This window comes from Rhea americana, unplaced genomic scaffold, assembly GCF_003343005.1.
Source record: "Rhea americana isolate MKP2758 unplaced genomic scaffold, rheAme1 scaffold_118, whole genome shotgun sequence".
NCBI lineage: Eukaryota > Metazoa > Chordata > Aves > Rheiformes > Rheidae > Rhea > Rhea americana.
In genome coordinates, this window is record NW_028185239.1 from 2,068,806 (window position 1) to 2,079,860 (window position 11,055).

Here is an 11,055-nt window from a genome sequence, read left to right on the forward strand (position 1 = left end):
GGACTGAGACAACTTTATCCAACTCATTTCCACCTCATGACCACAAAAAAATCCTCCTAAACTTAGTTCCAGGCTGTTCCCTTTAACTTTTACATTTCTTAATGCTCAACTTTTTCACCCATATTTGCAGCAAATTAAGTCTAGAGAAATTCTTTCAGTGCAGAAAGATGAAACTCAATATGTCATTTAACCTTTCTACAGTTCCTGCATTATTTAACTGCCTCTGAAACAGGAGATAATGCTTATGCAACCCCTGCAAGCCTTCTAGAGTAAGTTTTACCATTCCTCATGGCAAAAGTACCCCTCAAATCTCAGAAGTCAAACTCTTTAACTCTAAAGACTTTTTCTGCTTTGGAGATTTTATAGCTTCAAAACAAAATTATCTAAATTTGGCCCAAGTCCACCTCAAAACAGTATCAAGACAGAAACTACTAAAAGAAAAGTCTCAAAAAGCACAGTTCACTAAAGATTGTCATCCCCAGAACTTGCCACTTGATTCAGATTTTGGCTGACTAATTTGAAATTCATATGCCATACTGTGCAGAATGGGAAATAGATAGTCAACAAAACACTTAAACTGTGCATAAGTTTAAAATTATACATCACTTGAAGTTCCTTACTGAACTGAGCTCATGTAGATGATTTTTTTGAAGGCCACAGATGTSTCAGAGAGACATTAGAAACTAAGACTTTAAAAAAATTCCCCCATCCTTCAATTAAAATGTGAGGTCAAGAACATGGCAAAGGTACAGAAATAATCCTGGTCTGACATTGTGGCCACAAGTCCATTTCAGCTTTGTAAGAAACTGCTTTAACCAATTTTAAGATATTTTCCATTTTATATTTTACCTGTGTAAAACAGTAAGAATTAATCTGTTCATAACTGCACATACGGAGAATAGAAGTTCTAATTAATGAATCAATCTGAACAGCATTTGAACTACTGCTTTTACAACACAAGGCTTACATTTTTTCCCCCTCCCTCCCAAAAGGCTGTGTGTTCTTATGCTTGCTCATCTGTGGGAGTTTACAGGTGTTAAATTAGCCACAGTAAGCCTTCTTTTTGTTCCCTGAATGCTATCAAAACATATTGAGAATTACAATAGAAACATATTGAGAATTATAGAGAAAAAATAAATTAAAAATTTGAATATAAGGATTAAAAAGTTCAAACAAAAGATTTTTCCCTAGTTCATACCAAGATCTGTCTGCATGCATAATTACATATAAATCAGACTTTAACTTTCTGTGCTTTGCATCTTCAATTAAAAGAAAAAAAAAGTTTCCTCCTGCAGTTTAACTACACATTTATTCATGACCAGAGCTCCTATTACAGTTAGTATCTTGTGGCTGTGATGTAAAAAATGATAAGATATGCATAAAAGGACCAAAAAAGTTCCAGTGATTTGTACTGTTGGGGTAGCTTTACAAATTCCCCATCTAAACCCATTTTATAAATAATAGAGCTTTTCTAATGTTTAAAAAGAACCAACCCGCCTTTCCCCCCCCCTCCCCAGCAAAGAAATTTTCCAAATATCCACTCGGGTTTAAAGACAGATTCTGTCAACGTCAGCTTTCTGGAAACATAAGTGATTGAATTTGACCTGCTGGAACGTAGCTCTGCAGAGAAGGACTTTGGTGCCCTGGTGGACAAGTTGACTATGAACCAGCAATGTGCACTTGTGGCCAGGAAGGCCAATGGTATCCTGGGGTGCATTAGGAAGACTAATGCCAGCAGGTCAAAGTAGATGATCTTCCCCTCTACTCAGCCCTGGTGAGGCCTCATCTCAAGTACCAGGTCCACTTCTTGGCAGGACAAGAGAGACATGGAGCTACTGGAGAGAGGCCAGCGTAGGGCTACRAGGATGGTCAGAGGGCTGCAGCATCTGTCCTATGAGGAACAGCTGTGAGAGCTGGGCCTGTTTAGCCTGGAGAGGGGATCTTATCAGTGTATACAAATATCGTAAGGGAAGGTGTCAAGAGGATGCAGCCAGACTCTTTTCAGTGATGCCCAGCCACAGGACAAGAGGCAATGGGCAAAAACTGAACCACAGGAAGTTCCACCTGAATACAAGGAAAAACTTCTTTACTGTGAGAGTGACAGAGCACTGGCAAAGGTTGCCCAGAGAGGTTGTACGGCATGGATCTGAACACTAGGTGCTTGATGAACGTAAAGCATTTGGTAGGACTTTCTCCTAGCTTCGTTATGCTAGTGTCAGCTTATGCAGGAGATGATAAGTTCATTTACATCCTCTCCATGAGGGCAGCAAAAACAAATGCACACCTCATTAATCCCCTTTAAAGTAAGCTATGGATGGACTAAACAAACTTGTACTATTCTGTTYCTTAATTAGCTAGGAAACTGTTATGAAAAGTTTGAGCTTTACGTTGGTTAATCATCCTATTGTTTCACTCCTATTGCATAGTCTGTAAGAATAAATTAGGCTAAATAAGCCATTGCAAAAATTCTTTTTAACGATGCTTTTGTTTAGAATTTTCCCACCAACTCTATAAAGCTCTGTAAATTTCCAGTTTTTCAGAATGATCCTCTAGAATCTATGATGTTTGCCTAAACACAAAAATGAAAAGGAAACCTAGTTCTCTTATAAATGTTCTCTGGGACTAATTACACTGATTTGACTAGACTAGCAGTTAGAGCTGAATTATAGTCCTGAATAAGTTAGATCTTAAAGCCATTTTGGAGTGCAAAATGCAATGTCATAGATGCAAAGAAGATGCTTTGCAATATGTGAGAATTAATGTTAATAATAATTTGTGTATGAGATTTAGTTTTCAATTTATTCTTCTGGCCATTTATCTATATAATAGCACATCCTGTTCCTGTTTCCATATCTGAGTACCTTTGAGGTAATAATAAAAGTTTGCTAAACCTCCCCCCCCCAAAAAAAAAAAAAAAAAATCAATTCTGAGAAGACTGAGAGGGGATCTTATCAATGTCTACAAATAGCTCAGRGGAGGATGTCAAAGGGATGGGGCTAAACTCTTTTCAGTGGTGCCATTGCCCACGAGGCAATGGGCACAAACTGAAACACAAGAAGTTCTGCCTGAATATGAGGAGGAATTTCTTCACTGTGGGAGTTACAGAGCGCTGGCACAGGTTGCCCAGAGAGGTTGTGGAGTCTCCTTCTTTGGAGATATTCAAAACACGCCTGGATGCAACCCTGTCTAACATGCTCTAGGTGACCCTGACTGAGCAGGGGAGTTGGACTAGATGATTTCCRGAGGTCCTTTCCAACCTCAACCATTCTGTAATTCTGTAATTCTGTGAATTTTACTCAGATAAATGTTATCTGGAAGCAAATTTGAAGATTGTCTTCTCAAATATACCAAAATTGTAGGGTTTACATTAAAAGCCATATGCAGAGAGGACATGCCTTCCCAAACCTCCACCCCACCCCAGTTTCAAACTCTTAAATTAACTAGACATGGATCTAACTACAATCCTTGCAGAAAGGATGACGAATGTAGACTTTTTTTTTATTTGTTGATAACCAACACCTTTTAACTCCATATCCATCTCCTAAACTCCATGACAGTACAACTTTCCTCTCAAAAAAGCTGTTAGTGGCTGAGTCAAGAAATGCTACTGTGCTGTTCTTGAAGAGAATTCAAGCTAAGACCAACAGCTCTGAGGTGCTCTTTCTTAGGATGCRTCCTGGTGTGATAAGCAAAGGTCTTAGCTCTTAGCATCTTCAGACTAGGGACCCTGAAAGCCTCCGAGCCCACTCACTCTCATTCTCTGGGTAACCTTAAGCCCCACAGGGCAAAGGGCAGCTGGTGATGCTGATGCAATTTTAAAAGTGTTTCCTAAATAACGTACATATACTTTCAGTTTTGGAAGGAAGGCTAACTTGTCATCAAGATTGGTTTTCTAATGCCGTTTCCCTGAGATAATAGGTTTGAGAAAGCATCACTGGAGAGTGCTCATGACTTGGTTTTGCAGCCAGTTTCAGTGCCTAAGACAGCACTTTGAATTTGGCATGGGACTGGTGCACCTCTGAGCCAGCACCACCTCCTCCTCCAACATGAAGCTGGCATGAAAGCTCCTACCATTCACTGCCACAGGGCAAAGAGGGAATAAGCRTCCAGTGACAGCATTGTAAGCATGATGGCCTAAGATCTATAACAAGGCAAGACTAGCAAGGAGAGGTAATGGCTTTTATTCAGTTACCCAGTATAGCTGGGGAAAAACAAAACAGATGCTCTTTCAGATATATAAAGTTTTGTTAAGATGCAAAATAGAAGCGTATACTTCCAGCAGAGCACAGATGAAGCATGTAACACTCTGGGAAATGCATGCATAGGACCCTGGTTGTCACACACTGTCCTGAGCTGGGACCAGTACAGAGAATTATTTAACATATGCCATCTATGCAGTCATTTCTTGAAAGGCATTTTCCCAGAATCTGTGCCTTTTGCCTTCAACGGTTCCTCCAACTTTGCTGAACTCCTACTCCAAGCATACAACCTGCTTGCACCAGAGGAAAACACTCTGCACTAACATAGCAACACATTTCTTCAGCAACAACAAATATCTCATATGCATCTAGCACATGAACTTCCAGGATATAATATGCCTCATTGCATTCATCAGTTGCCTTCCAGGAGGAACTGGGCAGCCACCAGACMGTCAGCCTACTCAGACAGACCCCTCTATGAAAGACAGAGAGGTCCAGATGTTAGTGAGATACCATTTCTTACAAAATAATCCCTCTACTTCTGCTCTCTGTCTTCATGAAAAGTCCAGTGAGTGGAAAAGAGATTCAGAATTCTGCTAGGTGCGATGTACTTGACGTTAAAAATAGTGATCAGAGGTTTAAAGAAATCATTTTACGGAACATTAGAATTTCCCTCTTTTCCACCCTGAGCTAACCTCTCCATGTGGAGAACAAAGTGGCTATCCACCACATAGATGAGCAGATCACTTAAGAACTTAAGGGTACCATTCACAAACAAACTTTTTGATGTGTGCAACAGTTAAAAAAAAGTAATGTGTATAAGTATCTATTCTTGTTTATCTTCTACTGGTTCCAAGAGATTTAAAGACTTTCTCCTGATAAGAGTTATCAATAGGAGAAATGCAACTCAGAAGCTGAATGTCAAGGAAACTGCTCACAGTTTCCATCCATAGATTTTAAAAGACAGAGCAAACTGACTTATTGTGTAACTTTTGAGCAAGCAGTAAATTCAAAAAAGTTTCAGTCTGCTTGTGGCTATTTTATGAACAAAGAGGAGACAAAACTCAGTTACTAAATTGCTCATTATGAATTAAATGTTCATTTAGAACCATACCTAGAAACAGGCATGATTTGAATGGTTTTTTATTTTGTGTTTTTCCCACTCCCATTTAATTTATCTTCTATTTAGAAACATAGGATTTTTGATTAGTAACTAAATATTTCCTTTGGTATTCTTTCAGTCCATGCTAATTCCTATGATGGGGGCTTTTAGCACCTGGAACTTGTGGTAGGTTGGAGAAATGGAAGATAACAACTCGATAGCATGAAAAAGCTAGAGGCAGGAATGATTGAACAGGGATAGGGGTTAATATAGCAACTTGGCTGATTACTTGACTATTTATTCTGAATTATTGCAGAATTTGTTCTGCCTATATTAAAATTTTATAACCAAGAAGGATGATAAATCAGATACAGAAAATAGAAAACTTTTATGTACCCTCTAGAGAATTGATCCTCCTTGAAGTAATGTTTCTCCCAGCAGATGCTAAGGTATTTTGCATGAAGCTGGAAAAAAGAGTACTGTCACTTTAAGGAAATAAAACTGTAGAGGAAGCATGTAAAAAATAAAATAAAATAAAATAAAAGCAATCCTAGCATTTTAAATATAAATACTATTGAAGCATTTTTGGAACAGGATGCATACGAATTGAGCAAATGAACACTGACAACCGAGCCTTCCCAGAATAATTTGTATGRTAGTTTGGTTGTGGTATGTAATCCTTCTCCAAATGAGTTCATCCCTTTTGGATTTGGAAAGACTGGCTGGGTAGATGAGGGGAGAGCAGTGGACRTTGTGTACCTTGACTTCAGCAAGGCTTTTGACACTGTTTCCCATAACATCCTCCTAGAGAAGCTCAGGAAGYGTGGGTTAGAYGAGTGSACAGTGAGGTGSATTGAGAACTGGCTGAAAGGCAGAGCTCACAGGGTTGTCATCAGTGGTGTGGAGTGTAGTTGGAGGCCTGTGGCTAGTGGAGTCCCCAGGGCTCAGTACTGGGTCCCATCCTGTTCAACTTCTTCATCAGTGACCAGGATGAGGGGACAGAGTGCGAGTTTGCTGAGGATACCAAGCTGGGAGGAGTGGCTGATCCAGCTGAGGGTTGTGCTGCCATTCAGAGAGACATGGGCAGACTGGAGAGCTGGGCGGAGAGGAACCTCATGAGGTTCAACAAGGGCAAGTGCAGAGTCCTGCACCTAGGGAAAAATAACCCTAGGCACCAGTACAAGCTGGGGGCTCACCTTCTGGAGAGCAGCTCTGCAGAGAAGGACCTAGGAGTGCTGGTGGATGACAAGTTGACTATAAGCCAGCAATGTGCCCTTGTGGCCAAGAAGGCCAATGGTCTCCTGGGGTGCATTAGGAAAAATGTTGCCAGCAGGTGGAGGGAGGWGATCCTGCCMCTCTRCTCAGCCCTGGKGAGGCCTCATCTCGAGTACTGCATCCAGTTCTGGGCTCCCCAGTCCAAGAGAGACATGGATCTACTGGAGAGAGTCCAGCGTAGGGCTACAAAGATGATCAGAGGGCTGGAGCACCTGCCCTCTGAGGAACGGCTGCGAGAGCCAGAGGTCCCTTCCAACCTTACTGATTCTATGATTCTATGATTTTTTCACCTTGATTCAATCTAATTGATCTTGGAAAGCTTTGGCTGTCTGTCTTACCTTTTAGGAAAATTAAAATAACTGTGCAGTCATCAGTATGGTGRTAAATCTACAGGCCCCTGCCTGTAGCTTGCATGCATAAAGTCTTTAAAGTGTGTGAGAGAGCAAAGATTGTTTCAGGGAGCAGCACACATTATATATGTGTATATATATATTCATTTATTTATATAAGTATATATAAAACAAGAACAAATAAATACATAAATGAATACACACACACACACACATACATATATATATATATATATAAAGTAATATATTCTTAGACCTTATCTCCCAGATGTAATGTGCTGTCTGTTGAATTCCACTATACAAAGAAARGAGATATACTAATGGCCCCACACGCCATTCAAGAGAAGTCTTTTTAGGGGGAAAACTTCGTGCTCATTTTTTCACTTACTATTGTTACAACAACAATAAATCCTTCATCAGGATTTTGAGCCTATCCCAAAATGGGAAAAGCTTTCACTCCTCTGCTTCCTCTGTGCTAGAATGCTCCCTAGCTTGAAGAAAGGAATTACAAGCTATAAATAAACGTAAGGTTAATTGAGTGGTAAAACACCTCCTGCACTGTCTTTCAGCCTCATTTTTTTATATTCCATTGTAGCTCCAGTTTTTAATTTTGATTTTATTTTTTCCCTAATCAGGCTCCTCAGTTATCTTTTGGGGAAATCTGCTGGACAATACTAATAATTAGCATAGCAAGGCAGAGGCTAATTGCATGAATTAGTTGCTGGATGGCCAGGAAGGGAGATTAGGAGCCCAAGGCCAATTAGAAAGAAAGGAGAGATATAAACAGCTCTCTCAGGGTGCAAAAGAAAGGGAACTCACATACCTGCAGTGTAGCTGATGGTTGAAGTCAGAATGAAGATGGTTTGGTTTATTTGTATTTGATTTTCAGGAAGCATATTGTACAGATTTCTTGGGCTTCTATGTGGATGGCAAAACCTGCTGGCAGTATGATATTTCCCTGCCTAAGGAAGAAAAAGTGACATGTTTCTTGTGTATGTATCAGTGAAGCTAACCAGCTAGGAGCTACCTATTCCCCTCTTGCGTTGTGAAGAATTCTGTACGACTATCAGAGGAAAGTCCGCAGGGCCGCAGGAGGACGGTGCTTCCATATGGTTCTCAGCAAGGGCCCAGATGGCATTAAAGCCTCTCTCTGATCAATGCTTGGACAGTGACCCCCAGCTGTAGTGGCTCATGCTTGAAAAGAAAGCAATTAAAAGTCTTCCTAAAGAACTGGAATAGATTAATCCACTACTCCTTCTCTACGTACCAGCAGAGTGCGTCAGTCAAAAAAGACAATGGCCAGAAGAAAGTTCGTGGTAATAGCTTGTCAAAAAAAAAAAAGGTAATAATTTTTGGTTAACTCAGGCAAATGAGGCTAATTTGAGGAGGATGGTACTATTCATAAAAGTCATACAGTTGAGAAAGAAGTTTTAAACAAACAGAAGGTGAAAATCCAAAAGAGTGTGTGACTGATTTAAGGTTAAAGAGCTAATCTTGCAATTGCAGTTACCAATCATGGTAATTGAGCTCATGATAAGAGACCAGATGGTGATTATGACTTGGAGAAAACACCCAAAGAGACTGATTACTGGAAGCCTGGGATAAACTCTTGACTTAAAGGGGGGGAAAAAAGTATCTAGCAAAGGAATGAATCTACTTCAGGTTGATACGAGGGAACGTTCAAAGCATCTGATGCTAAACACCACATAGTATGTAAAATAGGCAGAAGCAGACCAGAATGCACAGCTCAAAGATCCAAAAATGTAGTACAAAGAGCTGCATATACTACTGTCATAAAGTATAAGCCTTAAATCCCATAAGGCTGGGAAGACATAATTAAGTTTTCCATTAATGCCTACAAGCGAAGAAGCATCACAAAGTATAATGACTAAGTCAAACCTAGAGAACCATGATTCACTTTTCACAAGATAAGTATCAGAACAACACCCAAGTATAGAAGGTAGCTTGGACTTAGTCCACATGTGCAAAATTTCAGGTTATTATAGGAAGCCCAGACTAGCCGGAACAACTATAAACCGCTTTATGTCTTTGCCAAAATGGCCTTGGCAAACAGTCTACTTCCCTAAAGTAGGAAGGTGATTTTTTTTTTCAGTCTACAACAGACGAGTTATAAGTCACACAAATTTGAAAAAGATTTAATAGTTACAGGTATATGTGCACATCCCTTTTGAAAAAAATCTAAGGAGCTCAGTTTAGACCTGCAGTTCATACAGGTCACTCTGCAATTTTTGTGTTTCAGTCTCAAAAGGATTGTGGACTACATCTGCCAGAATATCTTCCAAAGCTGAAAATACCTATAGGAAAGATTACCAGCATTAACACCATATTCTGATCAAAAAAACAAACTGAAAGAACAGAGATGCTGACCTTGAATGGGTAGAGACATGGRAAAAGGTGTTTTGCAAGATGAGCCAACAGAGTTCTTTACGGTGGCAGAGGAATAATTTATGTCTTGGAGCAAAGCAGACATGGATGTGGATACTTGGAAAATAGGAAAACAGCTGTCCTAGATAATAATTCTCATTTCCAATTCATCTCTTCAAAAGATCTTACAAATAAAGAGTTGCCTGTCAAATCCTATTTTCATTAAACATAGTATTGGGATTCATATAATTTAATTCTTACTATCTATAAGTGAGTATCTGGTCTAAGCTAGTTATTTAGGTTCTCTTTACAGTCAATGAAGAAAAATGAAGTACTTTCAGAGGATTCATCTTTTCCACCTCATTCTAGAATAGTTGTCTAAAATAGCAGAATTAATTGCTCTCTGGAGCAATTGATCTTCATTTTATCTTCGTTGACTACAGTGGGAGCCTAAACACTTACCTTTGATGAGATGCTTCATTTTTTGAGGGCTAAAATTAGATAGGAAAGCTCCCACTTGTTATGCCTCAAAAATTAATCTGTGATCATAGACCACAGTTTAATGGGCATGACTTTTAGCCATTTTCAGTGCAGTGGGAGTTTAAGCATAGCACCTTTGTCTCCTTCCCCTACCACTCCTATTATCCTCAAGTGGTTGGAAGATAACACTGAAATAGTGAAGCACATGGGAAATACAGATTCAGATTCTGATCTCGTTTTAGCAGCGTTATATTGCAGGATGGTACCAAAGAGCACCTACTGACTGAGCCTCTGTTCAAAAGAAATCTGAAAACAAGCAGGCCAGTACTATAATAAACTTACAGTTGAGTCTCTGAGGAGGACTAGCAAACAAAGAGGCCTGCATGCTCACAAACAAGCACAAGTGGCAGCTCTGCAGCTGAAGAAGGTTGGCACTGCACCATGCAAATCAGTGAGAGTGGCACTTTATTGCACTAAAAGAATGGAGATAAAGAGATTGYAGTCATCTTATACAAAGGGACCTCTACAAGCAAAAGTTGAGCCCTACTGTAGGACAGAACTGGAATAAATGGTTTTGCAACCTCACAAAAGGTAATACAATGTCTCAGGAGAGATTTCTAGACCAATGTTGCAACACTGATCCTCAATAGCCTAGCTGGATGGCATTAATTAGCAGGYGTGTTTGAAATTCTATATTAAATTAAGGACAATTGTCACTTAAAGTTGCTCTTAATGATAGTTGCAGAAAAAGAAAAGAGTAACAGAAAGGGGAAATGAGAAAGGAGGGAACACAACCTTCAGAGGCTCTAGAAAGAGCCAGTTGCCATGTTGCGCAGAAGTTTCCACCAGGCTTTGCTGACCAGACAGGTTCGAGTGAGGCAGTGCTCTGTAGACTCTTTGGCTCTGTGTGGTTGCTAAACACCGCATACAAGGCTTAATTAACATCCAGTGGTGCAGGAAGGCCAGCAGCTGAGAAAACTGGCAAAATGGAAAGGGAGGGGGTATTTGTTGCCCTAAGTTTTAACACCCCCTGACCAACTCTGTCAACTGACGACTTTACTTACGGAAAAAAAAGTTACTCTATTCTCAAGAGTCTCGTAAAGTTGAAGGACATTTTAAAAATAACCCACTCAGTAGGCAGACTTTCAGCTGCTAACGGTGCTTTAATAAATCACAAAACATGTTATATTCAGATAACATTAAGGTTCTGACCTCGGATGCACAAAAGTAAGGAAATTCAGAGGAAAGTTTGAACCTCTCTCTG